At 36.3% G+C, this 24309-nt stretch overlaps 1 protein-coding gene across 4 annotated transcripts in view; it reads right to left on the bottom strand.

The window, feature by feature from the left end:
* LOC120474747 (cadherin-18) overlaps positions 1 to 24309 on the bottom strand; it is a 218080-nt gene that overhangs the window by 99724 nt on the left and 94047 nt on the right. The window contains exon 1 of one of the 4 annotated variants that reach the window (XM_039665303.2): positions 10213 to 10373. The exons of the other annotated variants lie outside the window; for them this stretch is intronic. The gene's annotated coding sequence lies outside the window, so the exon portion shown is untranslated. Of the gene's footprint in view, positions 1 to 10212; positions 10374 to 24309 lie in introns of those variants that run through there. 4 annotated transcript variants of the gene reach the window in all.

Raw genomic sequence — 24309 nt, 5'->3', positions numbered from 1 at the left:
TGGAAAAGTGTCTTACACATAATTGCGATATCATTTTGCGATAATGACCGAATGACGGTCCGTGCACTGTCCCACTGCATGATAAAAACCACCTAGCACTCAACCTACTCGTAGCTTTTCATGAAAAACATGAAAACACCTCTGGGCTACTTAGCAAACGATCTAACACGTGTTTATCAGTAATACTCTTTCTTCCATGCATCACTTGTTGGTTGGGCCTAGATTCATGATCCGCCACTGATGAACAGCATATGAAATGAATAAATGATACATAAATGGAACGACGGAGAAAGAGAGAACATAAAAGCTGAAGCTGAAAAGAAACCCTGGGGATCATGCAGAAAGATACAAAATATTATTAAATCATGATGTCTCTTAACTGCTATTTAAAACACAGCCCATTTAAACCGAGAATAGACAGTTGCAAGCACTTATGCTCTTTATTTAGCTCTATTTTATGGTATACACTACTATACAAAATGCTGTGCTTAGATTTCAACATCAAATTATATCAATCTCTGCATAAGCATGTATGCACACACACATGTTTCCCTATGGTGACCCTTGAGAGCCAGACTTTTGTCTCTGGGAATCTCTGCAGGGCACCGACGCCATTGGAAATGGAAACAGCGTCTCTCGTTTTTCAGCACAAAGAGCTCCCAGGTGCCCATAGGTGATGACTTTGTGTCCCGGATTTCCCGCTATGTGTCAGATGTAATGTATAAATAGCCCGTGGGCTGTTCGATTCGTCATGCTTCTGCCCTGTGCAACCGTAATGATTCACACAAGTTTAGATGAACACTGCGAGGTTGGATGGAAAAGTCAAATGGCCATAAACGGGAACGACACTATTGATTATGACAACTGTCTGAGAACCCCTAATGTTACATCATGACAAGTGATACTAATGCATGATCGTTGGCTCTCAACGCCGCTCCGGGTTATGACACTGGACTGATGATCTTTATGATCTGTGCACACAGCTGCGGTCTATTGAGTAGGTGGATTCTCAAAAATAATGCTTTCAAAAAGGTTTTCAGCCCGTTTTCATCCCAAGGCGCCATCTAACTGACGCTTTTGACCATGCGTCATCTAACTGATGCTTTAGGCATCAGTTAGATGACGCTTTCCTAGTGGTCTAACCCTGACGCTAAAGGTAAAGCGTCAGTTAGATGACGTCCTAGGATAGCGTCATCTAACTGACGTTGAAGGGTGCCTAAAGCGTCGGACGTTGAAGCATGGTCAAAATTGTCAGTTAGATGACGTCTTGGGATGAGAGTGCGTTGAGGTTTTACATCCTTTTGCAGTCACAGGAGAATCTTTGGACAGTTAACAAGGCTCTTTGGAAACCATTTCTATTTCAAAAACCCAAGAATACACTCTTAAAAAATATAGTTTCCAAAAGTTTTTTTTTTTTTTTTTCACAGCAGTGCCATCAAAAAATCATTTTTGGTTCCCCCAAAAACCTTTCAGCGAACAGTTTTTAAAACGAACACTTTTTTTTTTTTTTTTTTGTATGAAGAACATTTTATCAATCTAAAGAACTTTTGTTCATTATAAAGAGCCATTGTGTGCAATGGATGTTAAAGGAATCATCCATGACAGTTCAGATTTAGTCTAGAAGCAATATAATAATTTATTGCATCAATAAATGTTGTCTATAAACAAACTTTATAATACAGTATAATAGCTAAAAAGCTCAATTAATCTTATTTAATTTGGCCATTGTATCTACATGTCAAATGACCTCTTAGCCACACAGGCTGATTTTTATTTTTTTTTACATAATTTATAAGCCAATTATACCACACAGCACAACCCATAGCCATTAGCAGATACTTTTACATTTCCAAACCACAGAGAGTGCTGCTCGAAACAGTCTGACTGACGAGAACAGATCAATTTGGACACGGATGGATCAGTGAAACAAGCAGTGATATCGGGATCAGTCCACCATACTCCAGCCACTCTGTCTGGTTAAAGCTGGGAAACACAGTCTCAAATCAAATCAAATGTAGGGAAGTTACTTTGAAAAATACGGTAACGCTTCCTTTTACAGTCCAGTTACCCATGTAAATACTATGCACTTATTTTAGTAACTACAATTACTGGGAAAATAACTAGTACTAGCCCAAACCTACCCCTGTTCCATGTGCTTTCTAGGTACTGTAAGTATACTGTAAGTACTGTAAAAGGAATTGTTACTGAAAATACTTAGCATGTGAAACAAGTTAACAACTAGATTCGTTTTTTATTTATTTTTTTTATTTTTTTTTGGGTACGTAAAGTGTTATTATTCCAACCCGATCTCACGACCAAGTCGTACGAATTCGACGAATGATTAAAAAGTGGCTAATTCGTAACAATTCATACGACCTCACTCGTACGAATTAATGCGATTTTGCTAAATCGTACATATTTTACGAATTGGCCAATTCGTATGAATTCGTACGAATGACCTATCCCTGACCCCGCCCCTAAACCTAACCATCACGTGGGTTTAGACAAATCGTACGAATTAGTACGAGTGAGGTCGTACGAATTAGACACTTTTTAATCATCCGTCGAATTCGTACGAATTGGTCGTGAGATAGTGTTGATTATTCTAGTCTATTAGTTATTAATTTAGCCTTTTTGACCAAAAACATCTTAATATCCTTGCAAAAGATATTAATTGAACTGTATTTATGTCTTGCACTGGCAGGTTTATGTACTTTTTAAATTTGTCTATCATATTTTACAACATTACTGTTTTTTCCCAATATTTTTTTTTTTTAATGCAGCCTCATTGAGCATAAGCTACTTCTTTTGAAAACAATTTAAAAAATTGTACCGACCCCAAACTTTTGAACAATAATGCACATATTATTTTACCTTTATTTACATAACTGCGCTTTATGCATTACAGGTGGTTTCATAGCAGCTTTACAGTGCACAACAATTAAATTAAATCAAAATGTTTGTCCAACCCTTCCTGAGCAAACTGTGAACACTATTCACTTATTTGCACGTGCTACTCTGTAACAAAATGGCCAACTGAAATGAAAGGCTGTGTGTTCAGGTTCACAGCAAGCACACATATGACTGGTCTCTAAAATAATCAACATTAGAGTTTAGGGTTTCTATGTTAGAGACATGACATGTTTCTTTTTCTGTATATCTGCTTCACATCTTCCAAAGCTTCCTCAGAGTTGGCACGCTCCCCGTAAGCATCTCTGCTGTTCTTTCTTTGCCTTGTAATCTCCCACAGCCTGCTCTTGTATAGTCACAGGTGGCTGTACATGTTCGGATGAGTGTGTTATTCCAAAGCAATTAGTATAAATGCACGTTTCCCCTGCAGTCTAATTTACAGTGTGATGTGTGAAGTGGCTTTTGTCTCCCACGAGTGTGTGGAATGAGTATGCATGTGTGTGTGTACAAATGATCCTAGTGAACATTAATGACATTTTTATCATGGCTGCCTTTTGTCAATCAAGGTTATTCCAATATGACAAGACTACAATGCGACTTAACAGAAAGATATGAGGGCATTATAAAGTATTTCAGTGCATAAAACAGTGTTTTATTCACCAACAACACAAACTAGTTTAGCCAGGTACTGAATGTGCAGAAAAGGCCTCGACTGCATTTGAATTTAGTCATTATCGTTAAATTAAAGTCAAGTCAACTTTAATCATATAGTGCTTTATACAATGCAGATTTCTTCAAAGTAGCTCCACAGTAATACACATAAAAATACTGTAATGATCAGTGATGCAAACAAAATAATCAACTTCAGCTGAAAGGAAGACAGTGTTATTATTCTACTCAAGTCACTTGCAGTAAGTGTTGATTCAGTTCAATAACTGCGTAAAGTTATTTTCTAAGCAAACTTTCTAAGCTTTTAAAATGTAAATTTGGCTCATCATAAATATAGTATTATCATGCTGCAAGATACACTATTAGCACTAATGGAAAGCATTCTGTAATAATGCATTTAAAAAGGTTTGAGTACATTCCTATTTAAAATTTTCAGTCATGTGACTGGCGTGGAGACCTGGCAGGCAAAACATTGAACTGTCAATTTTCAGTCTCAAAAGAAGAAAAACAAAAAAATATATATACTGTATGAACAAAATTGTTTGGGCACTTGTGAGCTACAATACCTACAGCACACTATGTAAAACACTTATTGTGAAAACAATTTGCCTTAAAACACATTGATGATGCACTTTATCTGCATGTTGGCGAGCATATAAGGGCAGAATATGAATGAAATGTGCTAAAATGGTTAAGCAATGTTTTTATATACATGGCTTTATGGAGAAAAAAAAAAAACGTTTAACGAGAAACTGCTTTGCATTTATATTCTGGCTCATTCATCTGCTTGCCTGTACAAAGTATGCATCATCAATAAGGTGTAAACTGAATTTGGTCTTTTAACATTAGTACTTTATACAAACCTGGTTAAAATGGCAGGTGGGCATTGGAGAAAAGCTACAGGCGTTTCTAGAAGGGTGTTTCATCCCATAAAAACTATGAATAGATCCTGTAAACAGTTATTTATCCTCTGCATTTTACCAATAGTGATATGTGTCATTTCTTTAGTGAATTGAGCATGAGGCTGTGTGATATAGCTAAAAAAATAAAATCACAATATGTTTCATTCCGTTCGGCATAGATATTTATTGACATTTTTTCTAACCTTTTTTTTTTTTAAAGAGAAGTAAAAAAGTTTTAATTTAAACCACAGTTTTTTTTACATTTATTTATCCAAATTATTAAGGCAAACAACAAATTATTTAAGTTTTAGTTTTTAGTTTTATATATATATATATATATATATATATATATATATATATGAAGTATAGCTGAAGTAAATGTGTGCAATGTAAAAGTGTAAACGCAGAATAATCAAGGCCAAATTTGAGTCACCTTAAAATAGCATTTAAATATGATAATATTTGAGTTTTGAAGTGCTGAAAAAAGATGTGTGACGTACTTGAAATCATTTTACTATTCCTGCCAAACTTCCATGGTTACTGTTAATGCTACATTAAATCCATGGTGAATGTTGTACATCTGTGGACTTCAAGCCTATAACAATGTTTCTCCTGTTTTCCACGTCAGCGCTGTTTGATCAAATAGAGATCTACGGTTAATAACGGAGAAATGTGAATGGTTCTCTCGCAGCGATGTTACTTCAGTGGTGAATTCAAATGCTTTCTTTACTCGACGTCTTAGCGCTGTGTAGTAACAGTGTCGAGATCGTTCATGCTGCACTGATATTGATGATCCGGACTGATAAACGGTTCGTGAAGCACAAAATAATGAGTAGCCGAGTTTCATTCCGCTTGCATTACGTTTGCCATTTGATCCAATGCTGCGGTTCTCGCGAGAGAGATTTTTGACTTGCATGAGTCTATGAATATGTGTTTTAAAGTGAGCCATATTCTGTTTTACTGAGTTCTATCTCTCTCATAACTTGTTCTGTTGCGAGAGCTGCCGAGGAGTGAAGCTCATGGGAAATTCTGAGGAAGGAGACCAGATAAATATGCATAAATGCTGGGAGATTTCAGACATGATGGAGCGAAAGATAAAGAGTGATAGAGAGATAAATGTGGTTATATAGCCTTTGGTGAGGTAAACAAATCAGTTTTATGAATATAGTACTTCCATAAAATACCAATGGTGTCGTGAAATGTCTTAAAGCCCTTAAATGTAACACAATAAATGAGAAATGAAAAAAAAATGAAAGGGTGGATTCAGAGAAAAAGAACAGGAGAGGGGAAGGAAGATGAAGGAGTGCGGAAAGGGAATACTGTAGAATAGATGGAAGAGAATGAGAAGGGAAAAGCAAAGGGAATATGAACAAGGAAGTAAATTAAAGGGGAAGGGGAAAGAAAGGAATGGGAAAGTGAACAGGGAAAAAAAATAAAGAAAAACGGTGAGAAAGAAAAATGGAAATGGAAGGGGAAGGGGAAAATACACCGAAGGGGATAAGGAAGAGGAACATGCAAGGGAAATGGAAAGGAAAAGTTGAAGGAATGAGAAGGTAGAGGGTAGCAGGAAATAAATTAAAGGGGGCGGAGGAGGTGAAAGAAAAAAGGGAAGGACGAGAAGGGGAAAATGGAAAAAAAAATAAGAAAGGAAAAGGGAAGAGGAAAAGGTGAAATAAGGCAAGAAAGGAATGGGAGGATGGAAATGAAGGGGAGGGATTAAAACTGCAGGAAGGAAAAGGCAACAAAAATGGGAAGTGGAAAAGGGAAAGAATCAGGAAATAAAACAGGAAAAGAAAAGTGAAAGGACCAGGAATGAGGTTGAAAGAGATAAGGGAAGATGTAAAGTAAGAAGGGAAGGGATGAGAAGGAAGAGGGAAATAAACTTATGGGGAAGGAAAGGGTGAAAAAGGGAAAGTGAAAGAACTGGGAAAGAAGATGAAAGGGAAAAGGGATGTAAACAAAGGAAATAAAAGCGGAAAAGAAAAGTGAAAGCACTAGGAAGTTGAAAGGGAAAAGAAAGATAAAAGAAGGGTCAATAAAAGGGGGAAATGGAAGGGAAAGATAAGAGGTAAAAATAAAAGAAGAATGAAATGAAAAGAGAAAAATAATGAAATGGAAATGGAAGTAGAAAAAAAATGTCTAGAGGGACAGGAAAACAAGGGGAAAGAAAAGGGAAAAAGAGGGTTCGGGATTATAAAGGACGTCTGGTACAACATATAGAACAACACATTCCAGATTGAGAAGAAAAGGAAAGACAGAAGAAAGACAAGGACCAGTAGAAGTAAACAACGAAAAGATGAAGACTGCATGTGCCATCACTGGCTCTCTGAGATCCATGATCATGTTTCATCTACATTCTTCTCTTTTACTGAGACAATTCGGTACTTTCATGTCACCCATAAGCATCCTTAACAATCTCACTCAGCAGGATAATCACTTCATTTCAGGCTTTTTTTTGTCTCCATAACAATGTTTCTCTCCTCAAAGTGCTGTTTGAAATCACTGCCTCAACACTTAGCAATAAGCAACGCAGTATTTGTCTTGCGCAGACATGCTAACACAACAAAACAGAGAAGTGTAGACATTAGCCTCCTGCAGGCAAAGCTAAATCAGCCTCCGATGCTAGTTTAATTCATGCTATTAATGACTTTCTGTGAACTGTGACACAGGCAAGTTTTAGCATCAAGAGTATTTGCTTAATTAAAGGGCTACAGGAAGTAATGAGCTGTCTGGACCAGAAAGCTGTGTATTCCTGCTCTATTAGGACGAGTCAGCAGTGCGAAAGATGAATTAGAGGAGCAGTAATACAGGTCTGAAGGTTAACAACATCTCAAGAGTTTCATTCACTGACTGACACTTTGGTTTGCTTGCTTTGTTTGGTGTGAACCGCCTTTCAGAAGTTAACAGAGTGAAGGTTCAACGATTGATATATTATGTGGCCTCTATTTAACTCCACATGTTCTCATGAGACGACCTTTCAAGAATGGTTCATTTAGATGTCATTAGCCGCATTTACTAATGTCACTGACTGCAGACTTCTCTAAATGAAGCACTCAAATGGCCATTGGTACTGGCAGAATATATATCCAGATGGAAATTCCCAGTCTTTAAACATCTGAAAGACAGTTTGTGAAAAAAAAAAAAAAGATAAGATAAGTGTCGTCAAATGATTAAAATATTTAATCGCGATTAATCGCATTAATGGAATAGTTAACTCACGATTAATCTCAATTAATCACACATTTTTATCTTTTCTAAATGTCTCTTGATTTCTTATTGTTGATATTTTCTAATTTTAATGCTCTTATCAACATGAAAAAGTGGATCAGCTTGCTTTGTGCAAATGTTATTATTATTATTATTATTATTTATTAAAAACAACATTGAAAATACTGCTCAATTTCACACTAAAACATTCTCACTTGGAGCAAATAATCTCTCATACAATGTAACACTGTCCATCAATAAAAGGGTGAAATAAATACTGACGAGGGCCTGATATTGACGAGGAGCGATAATGATCTCAGGCGACAACACAGATCACCTTAGATCCATTTTAGCGTCTCGCTCTCGTCATCCACTCAAAACGTAACGTTAACCTACTATTTGGCCGGCTCGTGATAAGTGTATTTCCGGTCTAGCTAGATCTGGTGCTTTCAGACAGGACGCGGAATGTGCGGTTTGGTTTAGATGCCAAAAAGTTTCTATTGGCCGCGCTGGTAATCGTCACAGCGGCAAAAATTGAACTATTTCGAATTTTGACCACGATGTGCGCGCCGCTGTTCTTGTCCTTTGGTCGACAAAGCAATAAAACGTCCTGGCGCAGCCAATGTTGCCAACTATTTTCAAAAGTAAAAGTACCCTAAAAGTCGCTAGATGACATCATACGTCACTTAGCATATTAATGATGTCATTGCGTCGTACTTGCGCTCTGTCAGCCTAGTGTGTTTTCTCTCTAAATGAATGCTAATATAATATAGAAGATTATATTAATATAATATAATGTAATATAATATAATATAATATAGCTGAATGTCAAATAAAGCTGTTCTCATTTATTTTATTTTTATTTTTATTTATTTTTTTGGTGTTGTCAGACAATAGAGTGAGTATATATATATATATATATATATATATATATATATATATATTTAAATATTTATATATACATACATTATAGTACACAAATTATAGTACATAAACTTAGGATCACTAAAAATAACAAAATAAAATAAAATATAATAATAATAACTAGTTTTTTATTCACATGTTTTTTTATTTACATAGAATTAATTAAGTCAATGTTTAACTAAAGTACAGTATATTATTATTGCTGACTGTATAATAATACATTATTGTTATTACACTCAAAAAAAAATAAAAATACTGGGTTGTTTCAACCCAAATTTGGGTCAAATATGGACAAACCCAAATGTTGGGTTAAAAATGTAATTTAAAATTTTAACCCAACTTCAAATTTCACTCTCAGGCTCAGCTGTAAATTTTCGACATTTTCGACCCAACATTTCGACCCGACATTTTCGACCCAACATTTGGGTTTGTCCTTATTTGACCCAAGTTTGCGTTGAAACAACCCAGCATTTTTTAGAGTGTATTATAAAGAAGAAGAAAACATGTTAGTTGTGTGGTTTAGCATTTCGTGCATGTCCTTCAGAACATGCAGGTTTTGACTCTGCCATGCATATCTTGTCCATTCCTGCTCTCTATCCAATGCCTTTAGTTTTTGACTAAAAGTGGTCTCACAGCTGCGTCATGCATTGTGAAAATGAAGTGACAGGATGTGAAGAATCACTCAATTTTCCTTTTGGAAACGACCACATCATTTTCATATGTAACTAGGCCTGTATGTCACTCGGCCGAGGGTGTTTTACACAGCCGAGCGCTGCTCTCTGCTGGGAATCAAAACCCTCTCAAATCCTACAACCAACTCCTCTGCAAAGTGGCCAAAATTGAATCATTTCAGAAGAAGGAGCCGAGAATGAATGCTCACCACACACAGCGGACCCAAAAAGCTTTCTTTATCTCTTTTCACGGCCGTTTTCATTCCATCTCATGAAATCTTCCATTTAACCCACTGACAGTACGACAGCGCTCACTGTGTTTCGAACCACAAGCACCCTTTCAGAGGCTGTAATAGAGCAATGCTGTGTCTCGAACAGCTCTGTGTGTGTGTGAGGAGGGTGTACCAATGAGAAAACAAGCTGCCTTAGAAGAAAAGTGGTAGAAGCAGAAAGACACACACACACACAGCTCCAGCAACTTCTTCTCTGGCAGTGGAATCTGCCCAAACATTATTAGCATTCATCATGATCTCTCGCTCTCCTTTGGTCTGGGTGACGGCACGACCCTGGCTCAGTGCTCCTGCCGAGCGCTGGATTTTAAGTGCGTCTGTAAGAAGATAAGCCTTATAAGCCGCAGACACGCACCTCTCAACTGTGTCTGGGAATCTGATGAAGCGCACATCATCTCATCCGCGGCTGAACGGAGTCTGTTGAAGGTTTAGTTCACACGGCGCAGCGGGAGATACTCAACAGATACTGAACACACTGAATACAGATCTCTTTTATCCTGCTCGTCTCGTGCATGCTTGATTATAGAAGCATTTCTCACTTTCTCTAGTCGGACTTCCTTCAGATAACTCACTCTCTCTCTTATACTACACAAAACACATTCGGTAGGATGCACAAGAATAGAAAATGTTCCACATTACCTAATGATATAAGTCCACAAATGTCTCTGCGCCTCCGGTGCGTTCCGTAAAGTTTCCAAACAGACTTTCCGTCCCATGCGTACCATTGTCACCGTGCGTCTGCGCTCCCTTGTGGAGCATGTGCTGCTCTGATCGGATCAGGATGTGTGTGTGTGTGTGGGAGAATCCTCTCTCACTCCTCCGCTGCAGCAGCTCAGGCGAGCCGAGAGATCCGATTGGCCGTCTCAGAGCTCACGGAGCGTCCGTCATGTGTGCGCCAGCCCTCGTTGCTTCTCGTGCTCTCTTTCTCTCTCTCTCTCTCTCTGGCTCTAAAACCGCCTGCATACACTGCATGCATACCAGTACAAACCATTCATTTTCTTCGATCATATTAATAATATCACCACTGGTTTTTCATTTTCTTCCTTGCACAATGCAGATTTTCCTCCCCTCCCCTCGTGTAAGGTCTGTCTTTTTATAAACATCATTTATTACTCTCCACTGAAGGCTGTACTGACACATCTAATTTTTGCATATATATATATATATATATATATATATATATATATATATATATATATATTTCTGAATTATATTTGGGACACTTTCACTTATGGTAATAAATCTGATATTTGGTCGTTTTACCTAGTTGGTTTTACCTGCTTGGTTCTACCTTTCAGATTTGCAGTATATTTATACTTACAGCAACCATCATAGCTCAAATCATTAGCCACGTTTCCATCCACTTGTCAATTAGCTGAAGTTCGGTAAAAAAACGAATGCGAATAAAGCTGGTGAAAGTGTTTTTCCATTCAACGGCTTTAAAGCGAATAAAAACCTGTGCGTAATGACGTCACATGCGTCATTACGCATGTGATGTCATTTTGCGCCATACACCACAAAAAAAAAAACCACGGATATTTTAGATAGCAAAAATCTAGGAAATGCCAAATTTTATCAAAAACTCGTGAAGGAAATACTTTTTTGCGATCAAATTGGTATATTGAATTGATTTGAGACATTTTAAAGTGTTTCAATTCATTTTCGAAAAGAAATCGCACAACATTCAAGGAAACATTTGCGAACAAAGTTTTTCTAGACAAAATGGGTTGCGCCATCTACCAACACATGACCAATATTGCAGAAATTGTAATAGTGCTTATGCGCCAGCTGATAGCGACATATCAAGCTATAATAAACAACGACGCTATCAACACATGCTATGATGATGCAGATTAACGTAAATATCCGACGACGATTGTGGCGGCCTGTGGTGTGGGAACGACAGCGCTGCAAACAATTCTGGGAGATCTTGGTTCAGAGACAACCCTTTGGTTGGACCATTTTCAGGTGACCAAGACAACATTTGACCTGTTGTGTAATTGCATTGGCCCGTCCTATTACCCAGATGTCGCAAACTCTCGCCCTCCAGTTCCAACCGAGAAGCGTATCGCCATTGCGCTCTACAAACTGGCAACATGTGCAGAGTACAGAGTGGTAGGCGAAACCCTTGGAGTCAGCAAAACCACTGTGTGCCAGTGTGTTTGAGGCATGTGCAATGCCATACGAACCAGGATGATGAACATATGCCTATACCCGGATTGGATGAGGCGCATGATATCTCGCTTCGTAACTCCAGAGCGCACCTTGTACCACAGGTGTATGGCGCAATAGACGGGGACTCGCGTCCCGAGTAGACCCCCTGCTGAAGGCTACAGAGTTTTGTCAATAGAAAGGGCTGGCCAGCAATTGTACTACAGGCGACTTTTCTTAGATTTTTGCTATCTAAAATAGCGGTTCTATTTTTCCGCTAAATTAAATTTAAAAAGTATCTCGTCTACTCGTTTGTCCACATCTGTCTTTGTTGACACCCGCCATGTGTGCGCAAACAGAGCGTAAATACTGGGCGGAAAATAACTAAAACTTCTTCTATGTTTTGTGGCGTGTTGCAACCATAAACGTAATCACAATTCATTATTTAATCAGCAAATAACGTTTCCTTCAGCATTTATCGCATAAGCCGTATATTGATCAAGATAAAATCCAATGACACCGGATTTGAGTCTATATTCATGAAATTTAATCGAATTTTACTGTTTCCATAAGGCATTTTTCATTCGATATCACTTATTTCAGGTAAAAACGTGTGGATGAAAACATAGCAGAAGGAGCCATATGCAAAATTGTGGCCAAAACTGGTACTGCAATCACTTTCAAATTACTGTAGAGCGGTGTATCCCCCGGCTGGACTACTGTTGTCGGTGATATAAGTCTTTGCAGCCCGTTCTCATCCTTTAGCATCACATAGAATGCTAAACGACAATTCGGCACTATGCTACGCAAATGGCACCCTTTATCGTTAATATTCACGCGAACCCAATGCGTCATAAATCCTTTAGAGTAATATGAAACTACCCTACCCTACCCCACCCCACACCTAAACCTAACCATCACAGCACGTGTTATATTAACGATAACGGGTGCCATGTGCGTAGTATAGCGCCGTTTTGTCATATAGCGTTCTACGTATATGACGCTAAAGGATGAGAATGTGTCGGTATTTGAAATGGCGTATGTATGACACGCCAATTCGTATTTCCATTTTTGGCGTGCAATCAACACGCATAATCACTTTTCAGTGTGTTTATGAACATGCTGTTGTCTTAACGTTACATTCCTGTATATATAAATATATGACCTACCCACAAAAGTGGCGTGTATGTTTACAAAAAAGTCATGATGCCATGTTGTAATTTTGGAGATTTAAGGCCAAATACCCCAAAAGATGCACACAACTACTCGACCGACCTGCCCATTAACACTCATAGCTACTTTCCTCAAAGTCTAAGAACACAAAACATATTTTGAAAGCATGTTTTGCTTAGCCGCTGAGTGGAAAAACTCAGGGTATGCTTTACTGATATCAGTGCAAACCAACTAGACAGCAGCAAACAAAAGCATGTCTACTGATAACAGCACAGAACAATCTGCAATCCTTTGCAGAAATATATGAATGTAAACAGAGTCAGCTATGCCTCAAATATGTAAACAGAACATAAATCAGATACACAATGTCAAACTATCAAGATGTGCAGTGCAAATGCAGCTAATACCTCACAGCTTATACCTTTCATTTTATTATATCGGTTTGTCATCCCTCGCTCATTTTCTCGTCTCCCTCCCGCAGGTGAGCTGAAGACCAGCGGCGTATCTTTTCTCTCTCGCACTCTCTGCCTTCTCTCTGGGGCTTTGAAGGGAAACTTAATGAATAATGAAGAAAAGATGAAATGTAGCAAAGGAGAGAGTAAAAAAAAAGTGATTTGAGGAGATGGGGAGTGGGAATGAGGGGCCCTTCATGAGCGTCCATCGCCTTTGAAAGGAGAGATAAAAAAAAGTTAGAAAAGAAGGAGGGAAGGCTTCTCCAGTGTGTTCACCCATCAATTAGTTGGACAGCAGGAGGAGGTGTGGAGGAGAAGGGAGCGAGAGGTGGAGCGTGCGAAGTGTCGGACGATTAAACCGGCGAGGAGGAGAGGTGAAGGCTGAGGGGAGGAGGACTGCTGAAAGACAGCAGGGACACAAGGCAGTTACTGACTTCTCAACTTCACTCTTTCCAGCGATTTATCATTCGCTCACGCTATCTGTCCAGTCCTTGGAGTGCACACGTTAACGTTTGCCACACACAGGGCAGGCGAAGAGCTTACACTCAAGTGAGTTTGTGGTAAAATCAATGACAACCTTTCAACCATAGACGTTAGGTGATATGTTGAGTTCTTTAAAAAAAAAAAAAAAAAAAAAATGCTATCCATGTCTGTCTTGCATTCACCAGAACCAACAAACCGATCAAAGATTTTTGTTCAGTTTGCCCAAATCTGCTATACAATTGAGTAAACTAGAAAACCTCAAACACATGGGCAAAATCTTTAACATGTGCGCTTAAAAAAAAAAAAAAAAAAAAAATCCAAAATCAAATAAAAAAATCTGAGTATGTTGACAAATGTTAGGTGTTTCAAAATTGAAAATACAAAATCTACTTTTAGTAGTACACTAGCATACATGCTTGAAATTGTCAACATAAAAAGTGTAAAACAAGAAGTAAAATCAATTTAAGTAAAATAAAAATTACATTAAGTAGTTTAACGAAAATAAATAAATCACTTTAAGGAGTTCACTAGAAACTCCCAGAGATAATAGGCTATGCATGTGTGTGGTTATTTGTCACTTTTACTTTTACATAAAAAAAAGAAGAAAATTGTAAAAAAAAAAAAAAAGAAAAAAAAAGCTGTGACACCTGATGCCTTGTATTTCACCCTGAAGCAGGAGTAAAGGAAACAAGTGTGGTTACAGCTTTAAAATAAAAATGTCCCTCAGAGAGAGAGAGTGTGTGTGTGTTCTCTTTTTTATTTTGAAGATAAAATCTAAAGTGCTATATCCTGGTCCAGAGCTGTTACCGGGTTATTATCGAACCTCCTCAAAGTGTGCTGTTAAAACAGAGGATGTGTCATGAGCTGTTACAGTGGCAACAAATGGGACACAGAAGTAATATGCTGACATACAATTATATTTAAATTAAAACATGAATGAAAAGTTGTGTGATATAATCTGATATTCCTTAAAAATAAAATGATAAATACATGTTTTATTGTTGACAGGAAAACATCAACAGACTGGGATGCTGGGATGACTGCTTGACACATATTGATGAGGTAAGGCTTTAGTCGTATCATTTTCTGTGATGTGTTAAATACAAGACGGCCCTTCAACACTGACATACGGTTTTAGATGTGACCGACGTATTGATCTGGGGAGGGAAAAGGGCTTTTTCTCGTCTGGGGTCTTCAAATAATGAAGCTTAACACATGATTTAATGGTGACCAATCTCCCATGCTCTTTGTTGTGGGCTCCATAGACCTCCATTATATGACTGACAGACAACACCGGTTTGACCGGAAAATGTCAAAATTGAAAATACTGTAACAAAGACACCTACATCTTGGATGCCCTTGAGGTAAGCTAAAACATATCAAAAAATAATTTCAAAGTGAACTATCCCTTTAAATGAAACTAACAATGCAATCTACACACAAACAATCTGCAAGATCTACTGTAATATTAAAAAAAACAACACAATTTTAGCATCAAATAGTTAAATTATTAATTTAGTCAGAAATATTTTATTGTTTTTTTATTAAAAAAAACCCGAATGTTATTATAACTTCCATAAAGTACTGCAAAAAAAAACAATATTGTATTGTAATTGATAATTAGAAATAATAATATAGTGATTGATAATTAATCATAATTAAGTATAAAATAAAATCTTCTATTTTTATGAAATATCATTTTCTGCAAATCAAATGTGATTAACACTGACTTAACATCTTAATATTGAATCAAATGAATAGCAGAACTCATTGGCGTCATCAAGTCGGTCGACACGGGTTGGTTGTTAGAAGGTTCCAGTGGAAGTGGGGTATGTGATTGGCTGTGTGATCGGAGATTGGGCAATTAATCCACATCCAGCTCAATGGAGAGAGATTATGCAGTCAAGTGAATCTCATTTCAAGCTGCTGCTCTGGGTGGGAGGGTATGCGTGGGCCACTCCGTGACACAAAGACAAATGACCAGCGAGCGGCCGAGTGTGAGGAGAAGATTGGAGAAGCAAAGGGGGCAGATCGTATACGGCTTCTGTCGAAGTCCATAATCCACTGTTGACTTCCAAAGAGAAGGCAACGATTGAGAGTATCTGCACTGATTAAATAACCACACGCACTGCCGGCACCAAGGTCATGAGTTCGATTCCCAATGTATACCTTAAATATTTGAATAAAAGCAACGGTTAACTGCAGCAATTACAATTATTGAGACCCTATGATTTGTGTCTAAGTGTGAATGAGCAGTGCAGTTTAGTCTCACATACTCAAGAACGCATGACACGGATGTTTTCAGCATCTCATCCATAGGAACATCACCATTCAATTTGATAAATTCTATACATTTGTCACAAACAAACACACAGAACCTAAAATGACCTAACTTGAAGAAATTATGAAAGAAATATGTTACATATTGTTCAGTCGGGGATGTTTCTCATATTAATACCGATAATAACAAAACTGTTTATTAAAACAGTTTATTGTATTGTATTTTAAAGGAATGCACAATGTTACGCAACTTTTCATTCTTGTTTTACTTTTAACTTAACTTTTAGCATATTTGTTTTCCATGCAAGAAAAGGGTATTTTTAAAAGATTATCCATTAATTTCATTACCACCATTTATAATAACGTATTAAATCATAAAAAAAAACAGAATCCAGAAAAATTTAACAGAATTTCTTAAGAAAAGAATGTCAGAGAACAATTATTGATCCTAAAAATTATATATATATATATATATATATATATATATGAAGAGTTCAGATGCAAAAGCCTCTAAGTGCCATTTGAAATTTTCTTCTTTAATGATAATTTTTATCAAGCTTGTGTATTTAAGTTCAGTAATTTCACTTAAATGGCAATGATAATTACCTATTAATTGTTATTTAAGTGAAATTACTGAACTTAAATATACAAGTTTGATAAAAATCATCATTAAAGAAGAAAATTTCAAATGGCATTTAGAGGCTTTTGCATCTGAACTCTTCATTTATACACTCTAAAAAATGCTGGGTTGTTTTAACCCAATTTTGGGTCAAATATGGACAAACCCTAAATGTTGGGTTAAAAATGTAATGTAAAAAATTAACCCAACGGTTGGGTTAGTCCATATTTGACCCAAAGTTGGGTTAAAATAACCCAGCATTTTTTAGAGTGTATATATATATATATATATATATATATATATATATATATATATTGAAACCATTCATTACCAATCAGAACAGTTTGGGCAACTTTCCACATGTCCATCATTTAGTACACTCTAAAAATGCTGGGTTGTTTTAACCCAACGTTGGGCCAAATGTGAACAAATCCAAATGTTGGGTTAAAAATGTAATTAAAAAAATTAACCCAATGGCTGGGTTTGTCCATATGTGACCCAAAGTTGCATTAAAACATTAAAACAACTCAGCATTTTTTTAGATCATATGTTTAGAAGGATGCCCATTTATGGCAAACAGGAAGAAGCCCATATATAGTAAACAGGATGCTTAAATACTGTTTAATTGTATATTCAGCTTCATTAGGAATTTTTAGCTTCTCAAGTGAGAATTTTCCCCTATGAAACAATGAAACAAAAAGAAAACAACAAATTAAACACACAAACATGACCAATTCTGGTTGATCGAATTGATCGAATCTATTCTCAGATTGCGATTGTTGTCTTGTCCTAGAATATGACAAGAGTGCATAAAGCCCAAAGCTAAATATTCTTAAGACTTTACAACAGAAGCAACATCTCAGAGGCAATATCACTGCAATTCCCCTCATGCATATGCACAGAAGCTGCTGAACTGGTGACATCTCAGGAAGGATGGTCTCCCCAGACAGCCATGGAAGACACTCAGGCAATTAAACTAGTCACAGGATCCATACAAACCACTGTTCCCGCCGCCAGAGGCGTAAACGCGACACTAAAACTCTGAAACAGGTGCTGCTCCTGACAGAGGAATAAAGCAGCACCCTTTACGTCCACCATATTTTTATACGAGTACAAATCACAGAAGCACTTATGCTGAAAATTACCGCTAACATCCAATTTTTCCCCCATCATTCCCCAAGATGAAGTGCAGATGAGAAGTTGAATCCATTTATATGTAGAACTTGTTTTGGCAGAGAATGTCATGCACTGGCATTTATACAGGAGAACATGTAAAATTGATTTGTTACCAGTTACCAGTAAGATCAAAATGATGAGGGAAATGCATTGTGGGTTTGGTAAATGGAGCTGGGAAATGCATACAAAAATCATTACAGATGTCACTTCCTCAGGTCAGGTCCATCATCCCCCTACACACACACATATGGAGATGATGGGCCTGGATGATCACTGATATATACACTGTATAGCAGTAAAGGTACCACGTTTTAGCAAATAATCAAAGAAAGCTTTAACAAATATAAATAAAAGTGAACAGCTGTGTTTTATTGTGTAATAATAAGTTATTATTTTATAATAATTACTTGTAAAACACTGTATAATAACACTGTTAATTTAACATCAGTGTAAACCATGGGGGTTCAGGTAGGCCTACCTTAGGGTTATTTAAAAACAAAAACTGAGTAATCAAATGTAAAAATAAAACACTGCTAAGTTTTTAGTGTATGAATTATATATATATATATATATATATATATATATATATATATATATATATATATATTAGCGCTGTCAAACGATTAATCGCGATTAATTGCATCCAAAATAAAAGTTTGTGTTTACATATGGGAGTGCACTGTGTATAATTATTATATATATATATATATATATATATATATATATAAATACGCACACATGCTTGTATATATTTAAGAAATATTTACATGTATATACTGTATATATAGATTTATATATAATTTATATTATATATAAATATAAATATTTTTTTTTTATAAAATATTTTTTTTTTCTTAAATACACATATTTTTTCTTTTTTCTTTTTCATTTCCTGAAAAGTCCCATTTTTGGAGATTTTTTGCCGGTATAAGGTAGCAAAACATTTAATAAAAAAAAAAAGTAAAAACATAAATAAATAGACTATACATACATGGTGGCAAACAACCATATTTTCAGGGAATATTCATACAAAAAAAAAAAAAAAAGAATGAATGAATGTATAAATTATTGAATTAATTAAATCGTTCATACATTAATAAAAATTTATCTTCATGCCTCCACACATGGCAAATCTCTTCAATCCTATTTTTATGATACTTGCCACTGCTGCCACTTTCATTAATCAAATGGACCCTCTCTCACAAGCACAACACAATGTTCAAATAAAATTCAATAGGCCTATTCACGTCTTTTCTTTAAACATGATCTCCAGCATGTATTTAATCATGGAAACACAGCCACTGACGTCATTAATTTTCACCTCCAAATAACTGACTGCAAACTCTACAATTCAAAAGCACTGACCTCTGTGCATTCATATTTGGAAATAATATCAACATAATTACAGGCATCTTAATTGCCTGAGCAAACAACAAGCTAAATCTAGATACAAGCCCAGTACAATAACTCGCTGCTAAGCTCATTCAGAGGATAAATATGGAACATCCATCACTGATAATTAGAGGTAACATTATAAAAGTAGGCCAACGCATTGCACATCGACTCGCCTTGAACACTGAGGTATGGTTACATTCACGCTTTATTTGCTTGCACGCAGGCCTTCAGCTCAACCATGTCAATCAGAAAAAATCGACAACAACATAACCATCTGCAATAATAAATGATCATTTCAGAATAAGAGACTCATTAAAGCTCAGCAATGAGTAAAGCGTTTACCTAACCATCTTTACACTTCAACATTTTAAAGTAAAATAAACAGGGAAATCCAAAAGTTAATTACCATATCCGAATAAATTTTGCTTTTCTAGACCGCTTTTTATGAGAACCATAGCTCTGGAGGCTGTTTCAGAGGCTTCTTACGTTCATTTAAGACGAGTATTAAATATTACGTTTTCCCAGAACAAAGAGCACTCATATCGCTCTAGAGGTGTCTCATCAAACAACCTTGAAATTTCCCTAAGTAGACTGCAAAATCTAAGCTGTACTGATCACATTTCTACTGTAGCTTAAGGCTGTGGGTCAAAGGTCCCCCAGTGGGAGCCCATTACGTCCTTTCAGAGTCGTTTCAGTGACCTTCATCGTCGTCTCCCCGAGCAAGAGACGAATAACAATTATAACCTAAGGGAATTGGTCCTTCAGTTATAAAGTGATTCTAATCAAACCAGCCTCTCTTTACATAATCAATAGTGCTTGAGCAGGAGATGTCGCCTTCTTAATTCTTTACTATCTAAACCCACACTAGTTCATACACACACTTGGTTTGGATGCTTCAGGGACAGATATTTTTATTTTTCAATAATTTATAGGGCTCGTTTTTAAAAGAAAGACACTACAAATGTTTCAGATAGTTTCAGCCTTGCTGAAATGTTTGTACAGTCGACCGGAAACAAGGAGTTTGCTGACTCTCATGACCAAGGTAGAGGCTCTGAAATAAAACCTAAAAGCCAAGTCTGTAATTGATGTAAAAGTTCACGTATTATCCTTGTGGGTAACACTTTACTTGAAGGGGTGTGCATAAGACTTGACACCTTCATAATCATGACATGACATACGTTATGAATATGAAGTAGGGTTTATGACAACTGTCATTAAGTGTCATTCGCTCAATAATGACATTTTGAATTCAAATATGACATTGTTTAAGACGTCTTTGTTATGACATCTTGACATAAACCATAGCATCATAACCTGTCAGTTATTTATTTATGGTTATGTTCAAAGGTGCAGTGAGCAATTTCTGGGAAACGATGTTGAAAGTGGATAGGACAGAGCAGCACAACACACTTGTAGCCAATCAGCAGATGGGGGTGTGTCCACTCATGATGGGGGAGGAGAGAAAGTAAGGACTGTAGAAAGAGAGATGGCTGAGAGACATTACAACAGGACATTACAGATAGACAAGCAAAAGTTACAAATTGTATTTGCAAGTTAGAGAGAAGTGATGAACGCCCGTCTAAGGTAATAACTATCTAAGGTGAACCTCAGTAGGATCAAATTAGAAATTTAATTAACCTGGTGTCTTTAATCGTGTCTCACATGAAATTGTTCACATGAGATTCATCTTCAAGCAATATTTTTTAGCTGTATGATATTTAGTAAACCAAGCAAGCATGTAAGGGTAAATCGTAATGCATGAACAAGGTTCCCCTACTGACATCCATTATACAGTGAGACCTTAGTCTCACTGAACTGTTCATAAATACTCCATGTAATTATTATGAGGAGACTAATGGAGTCTCGCGACTTTACATGATGCACAGGATCGATATTTACCGGGAGAGTATTATTTATGTCTGCAGATGAAATCTGACACAGATATCAAAGAGTTGGAGACGCAGCCCTGTCGATGTAACCGAACACATCCACCCGGAGTCTGACATGATATCAACACAACGTGAGCCAGAGAGACAGATGCAAGAAACTTCTCCTGTCTATGGATATTATTATGTCTGCAAGGCACAAATAAAAGGCTTGCATAGAAAAAAAGAGCAAAATATTAAACCTAACAGCCCAGAAATTGCCAATATCCCCTAAATACTGAAATTAAACAGATTGAATTAAATGTACACAATGTATATTGAATTAAAATGTAACATACTACATTTTAAACTGAAAAAAAAATGTCATCCGAGTTAATTAATACATTTCTACAGGAATAAATTACATTTTAAAATATATTAAAATAGAAAACAGTTATTTTAAATTGTAATAATATCTCACAATCTTACTGTTTTATTGTTACAGCATTCATTATAAAACAGCTAAAATGCAGCCTTAGTGAACATAAGAGACTTTTTATGCAAACTCCAAAACTTTTAACGGTAGTACAGGTCATTTGTGTGTAGAATGTGAAATCAAAATGCCACAAAACACAACAAAAACGAGTAAACAAAGCTGGGAACACACCAAAATTACGTCATCATTAATTATTCATGCCCTAGTGCATGCTGGGAGTCTCCACACCTTGAGAAACAAGAATCACATGTACACCAGCACGACAAAACATCACAAAAATACAAAATTCATGCACTACAGACGTATCTGTAATTATAATAGAAAAGATAGATAGATAGATAGATAGATAGATAGATAGATAGATAGATAGATAGATAGATAGATAGATAGATAGATAGATAGATAGATAGATAGATAGATAGATAGATAGATAGATAGATAGATAGATAAGCTGTTGAAGCTCCGCCCTCTGTGCCAGGAGCAGCAGCTCATTTGCATTTAAAGGGACACACACAAAATGACACGTTTACTGACCCTCAAAAGGGGACTATTTTAACAAAATTTTAAATAAAATAAAATATCTGTGGTGTATTTTGAGCTAAAATTTCACATACACACTCTGGGGAGAGAGACTTATTTTACATATTTTAAAAATGGGCATTATACCTTTAATACCACATCATGTCAGAGAGATTATAGCACATTATTTGTATCTGTAAAATTATTAAATCTTTAAAGGTGCCAATCATTGAACCACTGCAATATTCAAAATAGTATTTGTAGGTAATAAGTGATATTTACTAAGTCTGAGAACATTTTGTGCTAAAAATTAAATGCAAATGAGCTTATTTCCAGCTTATTCAAATGGAAAAAAGTACACATTCTTTCCCTCATACATTTGCTTAACCACAAAGTGTTTTTCAGTGTGCAAAAATGACAACCTCCAGCTACAGCAGCGCATCAACACATTTAACCTCATCTGCTCCAGGCAGCCTGTGGATCTGTGCTTTTGCTCGCTTGTCTTTAAAACTTTAACCCAGCTGGTTGCTCTGGGCATGCCTGTATTAGTTATGTTTTGTTTTGGCCTGAAGATCAAGTAAACTCTACAAAATCCTCTTTTGAGAAACACACTAATTCGTATGTTTCTTCTTCCTCCGATGATACTGGAATGCGGGAGCAGATGCTTCAGGCAAAGTTTTATTGTATCCGTTAAGGGCTCAAATACTGACTGACCTGTCAGGTTCAGGTTAAAAAAACAAAACAAAAAAAAACAGCCAAAACTGGACCTCCTAAATAACATTAACGCTTTAAAGAAATACTTGCATCATTACGGAAACTGATTTTTGGCTTCTTCATTGCCTAAAGTTATCAAATGCAATCATTTATGTAAGAAAGCTAGACCACTGAGGAAGAAGCAAAACCTCACTAACTTAGTTTCGAAAACTAGGTATCTCTAAATCATCAGTTGCTGGACATTCAAAGGCATTGAATCTCTGCAGTCCGCCAGGCTGGTGTTCCATTTATCCGCCCCCTTCCCCTGTGTGGATTACTCTTTAAAATTTAAACCAAGCATAAAACCAGCTCAGGGAGTACTTGCGAAATCCCTTGTCAGCCTCCATCCAATTACTCTGCACTGGTTCAATGGACATCAATGACAAATTCCTCTGTTCGGAAATAATTAAAACAGATAGGTTTGATGCCCTAGCGTTGTCTAAACTCTGCTCATTAAAGAAGTGCACAAAATCACTCGGTTATTACTTTGACTCTTTCTAATTGTTGTGCAACCTGTAGAATGCATATTAGAAGACTTTAATGTCAAATATATTTCTGACTTTAAAGGCTTTTGCACAGAGCATCATCAACCTTCATCTGCAAACTTGCTTTTTAAAGGGTAAACGTTCTATTTCTGACCCGGCTCTCAACTGCCCAGAAATCTGCAAATCTGTCTGGAGTTTATGTTAGAAGTGGCATACTCATGCACTATGGTGGATCTGGATTTGGGTATAGTTGATGCATGGCAAAAAAAAAAAAAAAACAACAACTATGAATATTTATATGAATGTAAATTCGATTTAATTGTGACAACTGAAAAAGACAAGTACTCCATGTAGTCTTTAAATTAACATGAGATCATAAAAATCTGCATAACTTATTATAAAATAATTTCTGAAATATAATTTACATAGTATAGCATATCCAAAAGGGAGTGTTATTTTTGGCTTAAATTTTTATCGACAACATAAACGCCTCATTGTATAAACATCAAACTGTATTTTTCCTGCCAACTAAAGAATCATTTGTCACAACACACTAAATGCATTCTCCCATAACTTGTTTTGATGGATTTATACTTGCCAAGACAATAAATGAAGAGTTCAGATGCAAAAGCCTCTAAATGCCATTTGAAATTTTCTTCTTTATTGATGATTTTTATCAAATTTGTATATTTAAGTTCAGTAATTTCACTTAATTAACAATTAATAGGTAATTATCATTGCCATTTAAGTGAAATCACTGAACTTAAATATACAAGTTTGATAAAAATCATCATTAAAGAAGAAAATTTCAAATGGCATTTAGAGGCTTTTGCATCTGAACTCTTCAAATATACATGAAAACATAACTGAATCACTGTACCTGAGCCAA

This window comes from Pimephales promelas, chromosome 17, assembly GCF_988280905.1.
Source record: "Pimephales promelas chromosome 17, fPimPro1.hap1.1, whole genome shotgun sequence".
In the NCBI taxonomy this organism is placed as follows: domain Eukaryota; kingdom Metazoa; phylum Chordata; class Actinopteri; order Cypriniformes; family Leuciscidae; genus Pimephales; species Pimephales promelas.
This window is presented reverse-complemented; position numbering and strand designations above follow the sequence as displayed.